The 17,831-nt window shown below is 38.3% G+C and overlaps 1 protein-coding gene across 5 annotated transcripts in view; it reads right to left on the reverse strand.

The window, feature by feature from the left end:
• IL33 (interleukin 33) overlaps positions 1-17,576 on the reverse strand; it is a 43,033-nt gene extending 25,457 nt beyond the window's left edge. For all 5 annotated transcript variants that reach the window (XM_055294563.1, XM_055294561.1, XM_055294562.1 and 2 more), the window contains exon 1: positions 17,516-17,576. The gene's annotated coding sequence lies outside the window, so the exon portion shown is untranslated. The remainder of the gene's footprint in view (positions 1-17,515) is intronic.
• Between the last annotated feature and the right edge of the window lie 255 nt (positions 17,577-17,831).

The raw sequence follows: 17,831 nt of genomic DNA on the forward strand, positions 1-17,831 counted from the left end.
AAGAGGAAAACTTATATAATATTTCCAGAGGAGACACAAAAGAGAGGGGGAAAGAACATGAGTGGAAGGATCAGCTTTGAAAATGAGGAGGCACACTTCTTCCTGCAGGAGAGGAGGACCTAGTGAGAGAATGAGAGAAGATGTGGAGTTTTAAGGTCTAGGGGTGTGAACTTAAGGGTCTTATAAAATGGCTTCGATCTTTGTAATGTAGGTTCTGAAAGAGACAAAGATTAAGAGAAATAAGCATTGGTTTGACGTTTTAAGGGTAAGTGGGAAAAATCTGAAACAGATCCTTAGAGAATATAAAAAAGAATTAACTTGGGAATGTGGTGTTATTGTTCAGTAAGCATAGAGTTTCAGTTTTGGAAGATGAAAAATGTTCTGGAGATGGAGAGTGGTGATGGTTGTACAACAATGTGAATGCCACTGAACCGTACACTTAAAAATGGTCAAAATGGTAAATTTTATATTATGTAGGTTTTACCACAATTTTAAAAAACGGTTCAAAAAGGAATTTTTTAAATGGGAGTGGAAGAAGTAGAAAGATGGGAGTTTGTTCATAAACAGAAGAATTCCAGTGTTCCTTATCTTAGAGAGAAAGATGTTCTGATGATGATGGTGGTCAGAATGAGATTTTTTGGGTGAACTGCTGAGGAGTGTTAAAGAGTCAAAGCAGTCGCCAAGGGTGACAACAGCAATGAAGTCACCAAGGGTGACAACAGCAGAGGCAATAGTGAACAGAAAAGGAGGTCAGGGTCCCTAGTGACCAGAAAGGAAAAACATTAGTATAAGTAGTCGGGCCCAGGGTTGGGGATGGGGTTAGAAAAGCTTTCTCTACTAGCCCTGGGAAATGTGCACACAAGAAAATGGAGTGGGTTTTGAGAATATGGCATCACGAGGGGAAAGTCACATTTTAGATAATCACAGGAAATAGTGCTTTTGAAGGAAAAGGAGGGAGAGAGTAAGGAGTATGCTTGTGTGTGGGTGGGGAACATCCCAGGGGAAATGACATACATTTAAATTAGGGAAACAACCTGAAAGATTTTAATCCGTCAAGAAAGAATAATTAAATAAAATAATTTAAATAGAAATTTATTAGTTGGTCATTCACCTCTGAACAACAACAGTGAGAAATATATGAGGTATTGTCATTTTCAAAGTTGCAAATTTGCATAGTTGTCTCTTTGGCTGAAGAAATCTTCCAGAAACTTACATTCAACAAATATTGAGCACCCTTTACATGCCAAGGACTATGTATTCCACCAGCATTAACTCATGGGGTGCTGCATGAATATTTTCATTTCACATTGTCATATTATCTACATCTGATCAGCTGGAAAATCATTTATTGAATCACTAACCTCTTATATGTTGGACAATGCTCTTTGATTAGCAATTTCCCACTTCTAAATGCTAATACCTTTAAGAATATTAAGTTGGCTGTTGGCCTTTCTTCTTTTATTGTGAATTTTACTTTCAAAATAAATTCATTTAATCAGATTGATTTGCTGTGATGAGTCTTGTTATAATGCAGAGTTTATGAGAAATTCTTACTAAAAATGCATACTCCTTATGGAAAATTTAGATAGTACAGAAAAGAGAAAGTTTGACCTTTGATGTCCTAGAGAGTAAATTCTCTGAAAAGAGACACAACTGGGAATCGTTGTAAGGAAATCCTAACCTCCTCGAGATCCTGAGGGCACAAATGATGCTGGATTTGCATTTGTTTGTACTACAGCATGGAGTGCTGCCTAAAAACATTAATAAATAAAATACTACTTCTAGTACTGGGCTAGGTGCTGGGGATACAGTACTGAACAAAGCAAACTGTCTTGCCCTCCTAGAGTTTACTTTCTATTGGGGAGATAGAAGTTACTCACATAGTTGTACAAATATGTTATTAATGAACAGTGATAAAAAAGAATTGGACTGGTAAAGAAGATAAAGTAGACTGGTACTAAGGTAGTGTAGTCAGAGAAGGTGACATTTAAACTGCAGCCAAAGGGCGTGAGGAACATATAAAAGGGAACAGACACAGGGAAGAGAAAACCTCAGGGCAAAGGCCCTAAGATGGACAGAAGCCGCAGTGCTCAGTGAACAGAGAGTGCTAGTGTGGCTGGAGCAGAGCTGGCAATGGGGAGACCATAATGTGCAGGGGCCGGAGACAGAATGGGACAGAAGCTCGGTTGGGCTGGGCCCTGGAGGCCAAAGGAAGAAGCTTGGATTTCATTCAGAGTGCATTGAGAAGCCAAAGAAGGGTTTTGAGTAACATGGGATGTGATTTGATTTTTATTTTTAAACTAGTGCTGTGACTATCATGTGAGAAACAGATGGAGGGCAATAAGAGGGAAGGGATGAGACCAGCCAGGAGTCCACATTAATTCAGATGCTTAATAATGGTGGTTGTGGTGATGGTGATAATGATGATAGTAGTAGCTACAGTGTTTGGTGTCTTCTGTAAGACTGATGCTCTACATATATTATCTCTAATGTCACTGTGATTCTGGAGTTTGGATATGATTGTCTCCCTGTTAGAGGTGAAGAAATAGTGGCTCTTGCAAAACATCACATAGGTAAGAAGTAGCAAAGCCAGAGTCTGATATTAGGGCTATCTGGCTCTTTCTCTCAGTTCATGGAGAACATTGGTAGAATGGGGCATAATTGAATCCCAGGACCTTATATTTGATTCATCTCCTTGTCAAGCTTGGTTTCTCTTGAATGGGAAGAGGATCTGTGAGGATATAGTGGGATGAAGGAACATATTGCTAGGTGCTGGAAGCAATACCAGTGGAACCAGTGGAAGAAGACAGGTCCTGGCTGATAGGGAGAGGAAATAGGGATTATGACTAAGTTTGCCAACACAATATGACTTCATTCTGGGAGATTTTGCAAAGGGGCAGAAGTGGAGGAGAAGCGGGAGGTGGGAGCACAGGGGAGGGTGTCACACCAATCCTCTACTCCCTTGGGTGTAGCAGTTTCATTTCTTTCTTAATGGAGATTAGAATATGTGATATGGAAGAAGGGAAGATAGAAGTTTGGGGAACAATGAGACAGCACCCTCCTCACCCAATCTGGATCACTTCCTGTCCCCTACCCTCCACCACTCTGAAAGTTTCCATCTGCCGCTTTTCCTGGATCCTGGGGAGAACACTTCTCCTAGGGAAAAGAAATACTGTATAAAGATATCTAGTTGATCAATCTATGACTCAAGCCATTTTTAAACTAGTGCTGTGACTATCATGTGAGAAACAGATGGAGGGCAATAAGAGGGAAGGGATGAGACCAGCCAGGAGTCCACATTAATTCAGATGCTTAATAATGGTGGTTGTGGTGATGGTGATAATGATGATAGTAGTAGCTACAGTGTTTGGTGTAGCTACTAAGGCCTCATAGCTGAAACCCCAAGCAAACATTTTCAGGGTTCATGAGGTACTTCAGAAAGGGGTGGAGGAATCCTCGTGAGAAGAGGGAGGGATAGTGTGAGATTTTAGGGAAGCTTTCTTTTATGTCTTTAAGGTAAACAGTACTTATCATTTGTAAAGCACTTCTGTGCTGTGCCATGGTTTTCCTGGATGTGGTCTTATCCAGTCATTTCTATACATTGGCACTACCTGCCCCATCAACCTTTCCAACCTTACTTACCCCTCCCTCCATACTCTCTACATTTAGACCAATTAGACTGTTTACCGTTCCTCAATTCACCATGTGCTTGCACACCTCCATGGCTTTGCTCAAACTTTCTCTTGGTAGTGCTAACTCATCCCTTTGTCTGGGAAACTCTGTTTAACCGTTGGAGGCCAATTCAAATGTTTTGATCTCCCTGACAACCCACAATCAAGCCGACTTTATTGTTTCCTCTCTCCCTTCCGTATCTATTGTATATGTAATAATATATCCAGCTCTCTTTGTTTTCCTACCTCCTCCACTGCTAGGTCCTTGGGAACAAGGGTTGTGCTTTAGTCATCTTTATTTCCCCAGAAATTATCCACAGCAGGCACTCAGTAAATGTTCTGTAATTTGGATCAGTCCTTACAGAAACCCTGTAAACTAAGTAAGGCAGGCGTCATCCACTAGACAGATGTGGGGACCCTACCCAAATCCCAAAGATCTGCAGAGCAATGGAGGTAGATTCCCTGGTTGAGCTGTTATGAAGTTGGCACTACTTCACCATTTTGACTTACAGAAATGACAGTCTTAAATGCCTCAGTCTAATAGAACTCACGTCTTCTTGTTCTTGGGTCAGTGCTCTTTGTAAAGCATTTTTAAAAGCTGACTTTCCACCTGTCCTGTGGCTCTGAAGTTTTAATGTGACTGAACATTTCAAATTATTCAGTTCAAGTTGCTTTATTCCCCTCCTGGGCCCCCGCCCATGCCTCACATACTTTGGGGGCCCCAGTGGATCAAGTCTGTAGTAATCTTTGAAGAAGCAAAGGTAAATTGGCCTCCCCTTCCCAAGCTTAGACCTAGGATTTTCTCCTTTCCCTCAAGTCCCTATAGCTCTCAGCTCTCAGTTTCCTTGTCTTCAAAACAAGGAGAGTATGTGAAAGCCAGCATTTTCCTCCTTGACTCTTTCCTGTGCTCCTGTGCAGGTTCCTCATTTAGCCCATTTATTTCCTTCTTCCAGGGCCCCTTCTATACTGGCAGCTGCACTAGCCCCTTATTCACACAAAGGTACCATCCTCAGAAAACATACAAATTCTGCCTCAGCCTTGTGATCTCCTCTTCTCCTTTCTACTAACCTTACAGCAGGACAAAATTACAGTGAAAAGAAAAGCCCACAGAGTCTGCAGCATTTTTTGTTTTTTTTGTGTGTGTTTAAAAGTTTTTTTCTTTAGTACCCAAATATCTGAAAGCTGATTTTTTTTTTTTTTTTTTTTGAGTCAGTGTTTTGCTCTGTCACCTAGGCTGGAGGGCAGTGGCATGATCATAGCCTCACTGAACTCCTAAGTTCAAGGGATCTTCCTGCCTCAGTCTTCAAGTAGCTAGGAATACAGGTGTGTGCCACAACGCCCGGCTAATTTTTTATTTTTGTAGAGACAGGGTATCGCTTTGTTGCCCAGGCTGGTCTCGAACTCCTGGCCTCAAGTGATCCTTCCAACTTGGCTTCCCAGAGCACTGGGATTACAGCTGTGAGCCACCATGCCTGGCTGTTGTTTAATGGATTCAGAAAGCTCTCACTGCTAGAAGAAAGCAGTATATGGAAAAAAAACAACAACATGGAACATAAAGACCTTTGGTTTTAGTTTAACTCTAAAGTTGAGATAATTTTCTTCTTTTACTTTTTAAATGCATTTTACATAAAATTGGACAAGTAATGTAAAAATTTTGAATCTTGTAAAAATTCAAAGGAGTATGAAATATTTAGCAAGAGCATGTAGAGTTAAATAAAAATTCTCCTTTTTTTTGTTTTTGTTTTTTATTTTAGAGACAGAGTCTTGGTCTGTAACCAGGACTGAAGTGCATAGCTGATTGCAACCTTGAACTCCTGGCCTCAAGCGATCCTCCTGCTTTGGTCGCCCAAAGTGCTGGGATTAGAGGTATGCGCCACCATGTCTAGCTCTCCTGTATTTTTTACAATTAGCCCTTATATAGTGTTTACTATGTGCCAAGAACTGTACTAAGTGCTTCACATATTTAACTTACTCAATTATTACAGCAATCTTGTTAGGGTAGCATTATTATTATCCCTCTTTTATATATGAGGAAACTGAGGTACAGTGGGATCAAGTAAATGCCCAAGGCCTCATAGCTGAAACCCCAAGCAAACATTTTCAGGGTTCATGAGGTACTTCAGAAAGGGGTGGAGGAATCCAAATCCATTGCATCCAGATCTTCCTCCCTAGCGCCTGCATCCAGAGCAGAAAACCCCTATCTAGAAAGTTTTCTAGGTAGAAGAGGTTTTACTGGTAAGAAAACAAAATTAAAAGTTTTAAAATATGTCATTAGGCCCATCCCACCTGAATTATTTGACCCTGTAAGGAGGGTGATAGACTGAGGCCCAGTTCATATACCATCAGTGGTAGTCAAGCTAGAGAAGATTTAGTAGCATCATAAGGAGAAAGCATTACACTTAATGGTTGGAAGAAGTTTTCAAAACTTTGTAAAGAGTAGAATCCTTTTCTGAAAAAAGAATATTGCATGGAAGCCTAATAGATAACAGAAGACAAAATCATTAACTTATTAATATAAATATGCTTCATAAGTTTACATTTATATTTACTCATTATAAAGTTATTTAATGAAATATGCTGTTTCCAGCATAATAATGGATTAGTTACCATGAACAGCCCTCCTGATAAAAACAATAAAAATCTGCAAGATGTGTTTTTAAGTATCTTTTCAAACAACATTGAGGGGGCATGAATGGGAGGCTAGCAACCTTGGCTTTTTTCTAAAGTTGTCTACTATATCCTAGAGACAAAGAGGAAGAATTACATAAAGAATCAGGGCCAGGAGATAAAGCTCAGGATATGTCTAAGATGGGAAGTCTAACAGGAAACTTCTGCATAAACCTGGACTCTCAAAGGGCTACATTCACAATAGAAGGGTGATCAAGATAAATAAACTCGGCAGAAGGGAATAGCCAGACAGACAGTTGTCTGTCTCAACTCCAGCCCTTGCTGGAAGGAAACATGTATCTCTAAGAATTTATCTTCTCAGGACAAGTCAGCCCCTACATGGATTTGTAGTCTGAAATCAAACTACTTGTGTGCTTCCGAAAGCCTGAAATAGAGAATTAAGTATAAAGTAGTTTTAGGTTGGCAGTGCCCCAAGGCAAATACAAATCTTATCTTGAAGAACTCAGCCGCTACACAAACCACCAAGCATTCCCACAGAAAAGTCTTCCCGACAAATGAGTAGTCTGTCGTCAAGATTTGCAAAGCAAACAAGAATACTAGACACTATGGTGAGAACCCACAAAAGGAACAGGTAGCAGAAAAACTGATTTTAACATGTTAGATAATATTCTAAAAGACTGAAAATATGAACAGTGAACCTGTATATTTGAGAAAGATCCAAATAGAATATCTAGACATAAAAGATATATTACTGAAATTAAAACTCAATGGTTCAATTAAACAGAAGATTAAACACAAGTGAAAAGAGTCAGCGACCTAGAGAACAATCCAGAGATACTTGGAGGTGGAAAATATGAAAACAGGGTAAAAGACTTGGAAGAAAAATAAGACAGTTTTATGTCTATTTGGAATGGTAGAAGGAGATGCTAGAACACAGATGGAACAACATTTAAAGAAATAATGGCTGACAACATTCCAGAATTGTTGAAAGATCCTAATCCTTAGATCTAAGAGTTCCAATGAATTTCAAGCAGATAGAAAGAAAGAAAGGGCTGGGGGTGGTTGCTCAAGCCTTATAGTCCCAGCACTTTTGGAAGCTGAGGTGGGATGATCTCTTGAGACCAGGAGTTTTAAGACTAGCCTGGGCAACATAGCAAGACCCTATCTCTACAAAAAAAAATAATTAAAAAAATTAGCTGGGTGTGGTGGCACACACCTGTAGTCCCAGCTGGTAGGTAGGCTGAGGTGGGAGGATTGCTTGAGCCTAGGAGTTTGAGGCTGCAGTGAGTTAGGATCATGTCACTGCACTCCAGCCTGGGTTATAGAGCCAAACCTTGTCTCTAAAAAGAGAGAGAGAAAGAAGAAAAATCCACATCTTGATATATTTGTTATGAAATTGCAGAATATTAAAGAAAAAAAGTGAGAACAGGCAGGTTACCATAATGAGCCCTCATCTCTACAAAACATAAAAAAGAAAAATTAGCCGTGCATGGTGGTATGTGCCTACGGTCCCAGTTACTCAGGTGGATAAGGTAGGAGGGTCACTTGAGCTAGGGAGGTTCAGGCTATAGTTAGCTGTGATCACATCACTGCACTCTAGCCCCTGGGTGACAGAGTGAGACCTTGTTTCAAAAGGAAAAAGAAAACAGAAGATTGTAATGTCAGTCACTGAGGACAATAAAACTATTTGGCGGAGGAAAAAAATCACCCGTCCAATATGGATGGAAGTTTACAGTCTTAGAGTAGCCCTAGAACTTGTGAAATAAACATTTGATATTTGCAGAACCAAGGTGTATCTTGCAGTCAACTGAGCATTATTAAAAACTGCAGAAGTGGCCTAAAACTCCTTATTTTACAGATGAGGAAAGTGCCACTCAGAGCAGGCGAAGGGTCTTCCCCAAGGTCACACAGCTAGTAAATGGGTATATGGTGGAGCCAGGACCAGAACTCAGGTCTCTCAACTCACAGAGCAATAGTTGTGACTGCTCTTCCCTCTATCCTGCTGCCATTTCTTTATTCAGCAACAACAAAGAAAAACAAAATGTGAAGAAAAGTAGAGTTTCAGTTTATCATGGAACTTTTTGGTTATTCCTTATGTTTCATGTATAAAATTTAATAACTGTTTGAATACATTCTTATACAGTGCAATATCCCATCACCAGGAACCAATGAAACTGCTCACATTTTTTGGATGGGGGAAAGGGCATGCAATCTTGATTTGTTTCCTTCTAGCTTATAACACAGTGTGAGGGCAGTGTGAGAAAGTTTTAGAAAATGTGATTAAATCTGAGTCATGGAAATCAGTTCTGGCACAGCATTCTGTAGAAGGTGGTGAGGGTAACAAGAGGTGGGTGCAAATCTCAGCATATACAAAGGCTTTGCTGAGAAATACACAGGGGAAAGGCAGGTGCTAAGCCACAGCATGTATTATATATACCTGAGTCAGTAGGTCAAATAAATTCACAAAACTGTAAAAAACAAATCTATTGTGCTGGAGTTCACTGCTTTGGACCTGGCTTGGTTTACTTTCTGAAAAGTTCATACCTTAGATCCACAAAGGAAAGCAATCGGCAAGGTAATGCTGATATATCAAAATGTATCACCCTGTTTGTTCATGAAAAGATACTATTGCATGTACGTGCATGTATGCATGAAAAATTATTTCTATACATATTTCACCACAAATACATGCCAAAAAGTAGGAGAGCATTTGTAATTGGCAACAATACAATCAAACAGATTGCTTAACCAAGGATAAGAACTTGCCTATTAAATCACTTTTGATTCTGGGAATAGTACCCGGATTCTAAAGCCTAAAGTGGTTTGCATGACTTAATTACAGATGCTAACAAGAATAGTTCTTTGGGCAGTACTCTAAATCCTATCAGCTGATTTGCTGTTTGTTTTGAAAGAGAAGCATGAGATTTTCAGACGGCAAAGCTTTGGATTTTGATACCCATCTTCAAAACAGAATGCAATATATATCTTTAAATTAGTTCCTGTGTAGAAAAGCAGGCTAATTTGGGTATGGCACATTTCTCAAACACATAAAACAGTAATAAGATATTTATTCCAGATTTTACAGTTATATGGTTAAAGCCAGTGAAAGTGTGGCTAAGTTCTATTCCCACTACATAGATATGCTACTAGATGCTACTGGAATTGATTCTGGGAGCCTTCGTCTAAAGGCAGCTTTAGGAAATAACAAGGAATAACAAGAGGAGTTACTGAAAGGATGAATTAAGTGCTTATATAAATAGGGAAAGAAGGACTTTAGTCTCTAAAATTTAGGACCAAGAGAAGGGGTTGGCCTGGGACTTCTGGGAACATTTTTCTCCTTGAAATAAGGGGCATGTGAGGAGCAAGCGCTTCTTGGCTTCTACTCCTTCGGCTCCTCTGAGTATCTGATGCTCAGAGCTGGGTCAACCATCTTTTCCCATGAAGAGAGATCATAGATGCTCTCAGGATGGTAGAGTAGAAGGGTGGGAAGACCCTGAGTCCTTGATGATATCCTTGCTTTTTGACACCAACTCTGAGACTGCCCGACTAAACTTCTGATTAAGTGAGCAAAAAGTGTCCTTAAGTTTTAAGCCTTGTTCAGTTCTGGGTTCCCCAGTTGCAGCTAAAAGTATATCAAGTGATATAAATTACCTTTATTTTTCATGTAAGTATAATCTGCATTGACTTTTTCTAAATCCTTAAAAGAAATGGCAAACAACTAATGTATTCTGGACATTGCCTTAATAATATCTTTATGGTTGAATTGTTTAAACATTTTAATGTTTAAATAATGTTATGTTTTAAAGAAAATTTTAGTAAAACATGAGTATGTAAATTCCTGTGCTAAAAATCAAGAAAATAATATTATATTTGATAGAAAAGCATGATATATCAAAAAATAGAAAAAATAAACTGAAAATCTTCTGTATCAGAACAAGATTTTAAAAACTTATAAGTAACTCTTTGAGGTACTCTTTTTTAAAAAAAAAGTGCAGATTACCAGTAATAGTACTGTTTTACTATTCTATTTTTACAAAACAGTAAAGCATCAGCTATGTTTGTTTACAAAAAATTTTTGTGTATATAAATTTGTCTATAAAATGATTATGAATATCATATACATGTAAATCATGCCTTAAGTCATTGTGGGACAAACAGTGACAAAATGAAATGACTTGCCAAGACTTTGAAAATCAAACTTCATAAAATCCTAAAGTAAAGGAAGGAAAAATAAACACAAATTCTTGGTTGTTACCTCTGGGAGAAACCAAAGGAGATGCAATTAGATAGTGACACAGAGGAGCCTTCAAAGGTATAAGGAATATTATATTTTTTAAACTGGATGATAAATACACAGGTATTGGTATTTGTTTTATTATTTTTCTCCAGAACTTACATTTACATATGCATTCCATATATTAGTTTATGTGTATGATATATTTCTTAATTAAAAAGCTTGAAAGAAAGAAAATCAATCTTCAGTTAACATTCTACTCATAAAGTCAACTGTTAAGCAAACTTCCCTATCCTCCAGGAACAAATGTAGCTACCAAGTAAAAAAAAAAATACAACATCAACACTTTCAAAATTAAAAAGAAATTGCTGTCTGAAAGCAGGAATGCATTATGTAAAATTCCGTGGTTATATTTTAAAAGAACAAGTGAGCTAGTATAAAGGGGATTCCATGTGCTAAATTGTGACAATTTGACTAAAACAAAAAATATGTGAAAGTTTTTCCTTGTGCCAAGACTAAAGTTACAGACAGCATAACTTTTGCAGGCTTTTTTTCTTGTGTTTGAGATATGCTTATTGAATAGTGAGAAATAACTGATATTATAGAACAGGTTATTAAAAGTTTTATAAAGCATGTAATATATTCCCCAACACTTTCACTGCCACACCATTCAACTTAGCTGGCATAGTCAAAAGCCAAAATGAGAGTCCCTCTCAATGCTGGTATTTAGCTGGTACGCTGCAAGGCTGGTTCCTTTCTTACTTGTCTTTGCTAACGCCATGCCAGCTATTAAATATTTTGAATATCACCTGGTAGAAAGCATGAGATTTTCTTGTACAACCAAATGGCTGCCTGCTAACACACAACACTGTTAGATGAAATTAAATTTGATTATTACAAGCCATTTAAAACTTAAGAGTACAGAGGCTTTCTTCTCATAGATATGAAACTTCCTGGTCATTTATCTGAATAAAATAAGCCACAATCTACACCCTGGATATTTCATTTCCATAAAGTTTTAACAGAACTGCCTTGCGCGGTGATCTGAAAATGCAACTCAAAGGTCTGAGAGCTTGACCAGCATGGTATGACAAGCTTTTCACTTTGCCTCCTTCATGGGCTGCTCCAGCTATTCCCCAAATTGCTGACTTCATTATTTCTCTGTGGAATTCTTAGTTGGCTCAGCCTTACTTAGCTGGTAGCTGGGCTTAGTGTGAAAGCTACTAAAGTGAAAAGACTCTGTTAAACACCTCTCTTCTCCCCATAGATAAGGCTAAATTATTTTCCCACTCTGGACAGATATGACTTCTTCTTGAGTGTACCCACTGATGCACAGAGAAATAAATATAACTCGTAGCCTTTCCTTTGCCAAGAGGCTTTTCATAAAATAGGTACAGTGAACTGCCATTCTAGAGGTTACTAGTTGCTGCATGTTTCCACCTAGATAGTAGGGAGAACCAATGGGTCTAAGCCCAGATGCTCTTTTACCAGCTTTTGCCATAAATGCCTAGAAAAAAATTGGATGCTGACAAACTAATAGACTTCTAAGTTTTATACTTTTATGAATTAAGAAATATAAAGACTTAAAAATATATTTTTTTGTCACATCACAGTGCAGATGACCTTAATGCTTCTAAATGTTGAATCTGCTTTCACGGGCCTTATAGCACTGAGCAGAAATTCTTCCACTTGACATAATGAAAAGTAATAATAATTGGACAGCCAGATGTAAGCATTACCTGTCATGTCCTAGGCATGGTATTCCCCAAACATTTTTTGTAAAACAGCCTATACTCCTTTGAGTTAATAGCATCTAATTTTTTATATTAAATGACCACCACATACTGACAATTATGATTAAGTTTCCACAAACCATATGGCTTTTGAATAAGTCAGTGAAGAAAAAATAATGCCACCATACATTCAGGTAATATGGACCTTTTTTCTTATGGGGAAAAAACAGGAAGCTGGAGATAGTCACTAAATTACATCAGAATGAATATTGATACTTATTTCTGTGCCTGAAACTTGTTCAAAAGTTTAGAATGAAATATTACTAAAGGAAACTTAACAATTATGGGTCAGGCACAGTGGCTCACACCCGTAATCCCAGCACTTTGAGAGGCTGAGGCAGGAGGATTACTTAAACCCAGGAGTTTGAGATCATCCTGGGCAACATAGTAAGACCTTATTTCTACAAAACATAAAAAAATTAGCCAGGTGAGGCAGCACACGCCTGTGGTCTCAGCTACTTAGGAGGCTGAGGTGGGAGGATAGCCTGAGCCCAGGATGTCAAGGCTGCAGTGAGCTGTGATTGAGCTACTGCTCTCCAGCTTGGGTGACAGACTCTGTCTCAAAAATAAATAACAATAATAACAATAATTTACAAATATGAAGGAGTTATGCTGACTACTGATCAAGTATTGTTAAACAGGATTGCTAAAGAATGTGGACAAATAATATATATGTATAAGAGATAATGGAAAAATAAAATTTAGGGAGGAAAAACTTTGGAACTAATAAATTCAGATTTGAGGAAGTTCATGTTTGGGTCTAACAATTCTCCAAAGAAAAGAACAAGTGGAAAAAAGCATATAGTCCTCTGAAAAGAAATTACAAACAGCTTAAATAGCATTTCTTAAACAATTGCCAATAATAAGTCAGCAGGCTAAGAAGTTAGAGTGGCTGAGATTTGAGCACAACAGACACACAAAACTAAGAAGTTCTGTTAAACTCTAAGGAAACACTGAATCTTTGCCAGGAACTATGTGGAAAATAATGAGCAAAACATTCTTACCATTGCAAAAGGTCTCAGATGCACTCATATGGCTAGGGAAAACTATGACAATCGTTTAATTTATGGAATGTTCAAAGTGGAGGGGAATTAGATGTAAACTGGGTGCTGATTAAAAGTAAAGCACTCTGTCAAGTTTGTAGGTGAACTTCTCCTTAGTTCTGGAAATAGCAATGGGAATGGCAAAAAAAAGTTACAGAAGAGAACGATGGCTGGCAGGAACTCTTTCCCTCAGGCAACAGGTGAATATAGCCCTGAAGGAAATAGATAGAAGGTTTTAATGTCACTTCATTAATATTTTCATATTTAAAAATGATGGAAACTTTGAATAAAAAAATAGCTTCACAAAGAGGATTAGAGATGCACTAAATGAAGTAGTTTGGAATTGTTCTTTAGTTCTTTTTTCTTAATGGGACCTGACCCTGGACTTTAATCTCTGATCTGAAATTTACTGACTTTATGATTTTGGGTTAGTACTACAATCTTTTCAAATCCCACTGTCTTAATTTCATAAATGGAGATAATATTTACCTCACAGAGGTGCTGTGAGGGATACTGTGGAAGATAAATGTCTCACTTTTAGTAAATGGTCAGTGATTAATAAATTACCTTTGATGACTGCTTCTAACATGTTTTACCCATCACAACACCTGTCTTGAGTGGGATTTTGTTGCTTGTTTGTTTCACATTTTACACAAGAGAAAAAAATTTAGGTTCGGGAAAGTTAAGTAAGATCCAAAATTACACAGCTGGTCAATGATGGATGATGGACTGGAGGACTGACTGCCTCTAAAAATTTGTGTTTTTACTATTATGCTATATTGCACTCTTCACTTAAAAAATACAAGACAAAAATAAATACCTTCATAGGTATACTGTAATCTACCAATAATAACATGAGCAGCATGTTCCAGGAGTCCGCTATAGGGAGGAAGTGCCCCCAATTCCTCACTCCCTCTTACCACTCCCTGCATACTGAACTTTGCCTGAACTTTTTGAGGCCCACTAAGGTTGTGTCCCCTTAAAAGTTACTTTTGCTTGCAGACATCAGCACCAGAGAACCTACAGGAAACTGAAGAGATTAGAGGTTCTACCATGATTTCCTGAAGTTCTTGAACCCAACCCAATCATTTTGTTGTTGATAGAATTAAGGTCCATTTCTTTCTGCTGTTCCAGAAGTTTATAGTTGGTCTTAATGTTTCTAAATGTTCTGCTACAAACTGAGATACAAAGAAGGTGAATTCCAGTGACCCTCTTGATTTCCACCATGTTTGCCAAAATTTCAACTTGAATGAAAGGTACATTGATTTTGGCACAGTCTGACTCACATCTCCAGAAAAACTCTTATGGTATCAGATTTACTGACATATATATTTTCTGATGTAGACATATATATATATATAAATGGAGTATATATATATAAATGGAGTATATATATATAAATGGAGTATATATATATGGGGACATATACATAAGGGAGAAAATATATATATATAGGGAGAATATATATATTCTCTCAATGCTGACCCCTCTTCAGTATTTCCCTGTATTGATTTAATTCCCTGATGGAGCTTAACTTTTCACAATTGAATTTCATGTCTATTTCCCCGAAGTTAGTCGTAAGCTCTGTTTCCTTAATCACTGGGAAACCCTGGCCAAGAGTGACATTTCCTGTTTCTCAATCTCTTCCCTTATTTTCAGTTCTGGGTATTTGAACCCCTAAGTGAAAGTTTGCCTCAGGATTCTTTTCTGTCTATAAATGGGAAAGGGAAAGAGGTGCTTTCTGGCTGTAGATACTGTAAGCTAAACAATGATGGGAAATAGATAAACATCTAGGTTGCTTAGGAAATCAATTATGAAGTAACCAATCAAAGATTGGTAGAAGGTCCAGGATCCTTTCAGAGAAGAATGGAGAAAATGTGAAATTTGAGCTCAGGAAAGTGTGATGCTTGTGCTAGAAGTTCTTAACTGTTTCAGACACTACCGAGCTGTGTGATTCAGTTCAACCACCCTAAACTTTGGGAAGTAGAGGATTCTGAAGTTTTCTTAACTCAGAGAGGTACATTTTCTGGGTAGAAATCAAAAGAGGAGCATTAAGTATTCAAAAGGCAAATTTGAGAAGTAATAAGTAAGAATGTTGGAAACAGTATAGGACCCCAGTGTGTCACAGAAGGATGCTTCAGGCGGGAGAAGCACAGTGCAGAGGAGGAAGTACGGGTCTTCGCCCTAGACACTTCACTCTCAAGTCTCTGACTTGTATGCAGCCACAGGACATACTTTTGGATTTGTGCTATTTTCTTAATTAAAATAGTCTGGAGGCATATATTCATGTGTGGAAAGAAAAGGCAGAGAAAATTGTGAGGAGGCAGAAAGCAAGGAATAAAGAAAAGAAAACAACCTTCAAAGGAAAGTCTGTAAATGAAGAATAGTAGCAAAACTGATGAGCTTTTGAATTTCTTCACTTAGGGTATCCATTCCTTGTTTTTCCACAAAAGTTTATTTTTGAGGGGATGGTACCTCTCAATTCTTGTATTTGAAACTGACAGTGAGAAATAACAGTGAGAAAATTATGACAGTGAAAGAGATCTGACATAACCAACCCCCATCATGCTTTTAACCTTCATATTGCCCTTGGTCATTCCTGGGCTTGGGCCAAGCGAACTTTGGGAGAAATTCAGTGTATGGTTTAAATGATAATAACCCTTCACCAAAAGTAAACCACCTTGGTAAAAATAATGAAAGACCACCAAATTAGGAGTTTGAGAGGGGACTGAATTCTGCTAAGATGTAGGCATAGTAAAATGATTACTAGCCATTACTCTGGAGGTCACAAGATTTGCAACTTCCCCAGTGACTACTGTAAATAACATCACTATTGTATAAGCTAAGATTGACCTTTAGAGATGTCTGTTCAGGCTTTTGCATTTCTGATGACCAGTGACTCCTCTGTGGCTCCCACCCAGAAATAGACTCAGTGCATACACGAGGACCATTTTTCACATGCCTGTGATTTTATTCCCAACCAATCAGCAGCACCTATTCCCCTAAGCCCTTTACCCGTCAAACTAACCTTGAAAAACCCTAGCCTCCAAATTTTTGGGGAGATTTGAATAATAACTTTGAATCCTCTGTGGCATGGCTGGCTGGCCCTGTGTCAATTAAACTCTTCACTGCCATGCCATGGTTTCAGTTAATTGGTTTTGTCTGTGCAGTGGGCAGGAAAAGCCCATTGGACAATTACATGTTTGTTCCCCTTTAACTTTTTTTTTTTTCTTTTTTCGGAGACGAAATTTAGCTCTTGTTACCCAAGCTGGAGTGTAATGGCATGATCTTGGCTCACTGCTACCTCCACCTCTTGGGTTCAAGCGATTCTCCTGCCTTAGCCTCCCGAGTAGCTGGGATTACAGGTGCCCACCACCACGCCCACCTCGTGGGTTTTTTTTGTATTGTTTTTGTTTGTTTTTGTATTTTTAGTAGAGACAGGGTTTCACCCTCTTGGCCAGGCTGGCTGCGAACTCCTGACCTCAGGCGATCCGCCCACCTCGGCCTCCCAAAGTGTTGGGATTACAGGCTTGAAACACCACGCTTAGCAATGTCCCCCTTTTACTGAAAACCACTTGTAAACAATTGCAAGCATGTTTGTCTTGAGTAAGCATTAGGAGTTAGAAGTAGAATTATCAACTTGCTTTATAGTTTCCAGCCTGGCAACAAAGCAAAGACCCTATCTCTACATAAACTAAAAAAATTACCTAGGCATAGTGGCATGTGCCTGTAGTTCCAGCTACTTGGGAAGCCGAGATGGGATGATTGCTTGAGCTCAGGAGCTGGAGGCTGCAGTGAGCTAGGATCACATCACTGTGCTCCAGCCTGCGCTACAGAGCAAGATCCCATCTCTTAAAAAACATAAAATAAAATAAAATAAAGTTTCATGGAGGGGGCAGAATTTACTATAAAAACTATTACAATCTGTTTTAGCAATTTATTAACTTTACAAATCACCCAAAGGAAAGCAAATGGAGTTATAAATTAATAACAGTTATTGTCATTGACTTTTACTGCTATTAGCAATAATAACAAATTGGCCTTATGAATTATTTTTCAGGAAAAAAAAAACCACAGTTCTCCATGGTTCCCAAAGTTTTACTTTGCAAAATCTGACTAAAAATCTCCCAGAATATTCAGTCTTACCTTGTGATCTTGTTTTGATTTCTTCCCTGAAGAGCTCCAGCTCTGTGTTCGCAGGAGTCTGTAGACTCTTTATTAACCAAAGTTTGGCAGAGACCCAAATTGCCTTAGAAGGGAGATCTGGGCGGGTGAGATTTTAGCAGGCTTGAAATCTCATGTAAAGAGCCAACAGAGTTACAATTCTGTCAACGCCTAAGGCTCATTACTTTCTGTGTCCTCCCAGCAATTATGATTCTTCTTCTGCCCCTAAACTTTACGTTTTGGCTCTCTTTGGAGTTGAACTCCTAAACTTCTACTTCAGTACTGTTCATTTTGAAAT

Source organism: Symphalangus syndactylus, chromosome 9, assembly GCF_028878055.3.
Source record: "Symphalangus syndactylus isolate Jambi chromosome 9, NHGRI_mSymSyn1-v2.1_pri, whole genome shotgun sequence".
Taxonomy (NCBI): Eukaryota; Metazoa; Chordata; class Mammalia; order Primates; family Hylobatidae; genus Symphalangus; species Symphalangus syndactylus.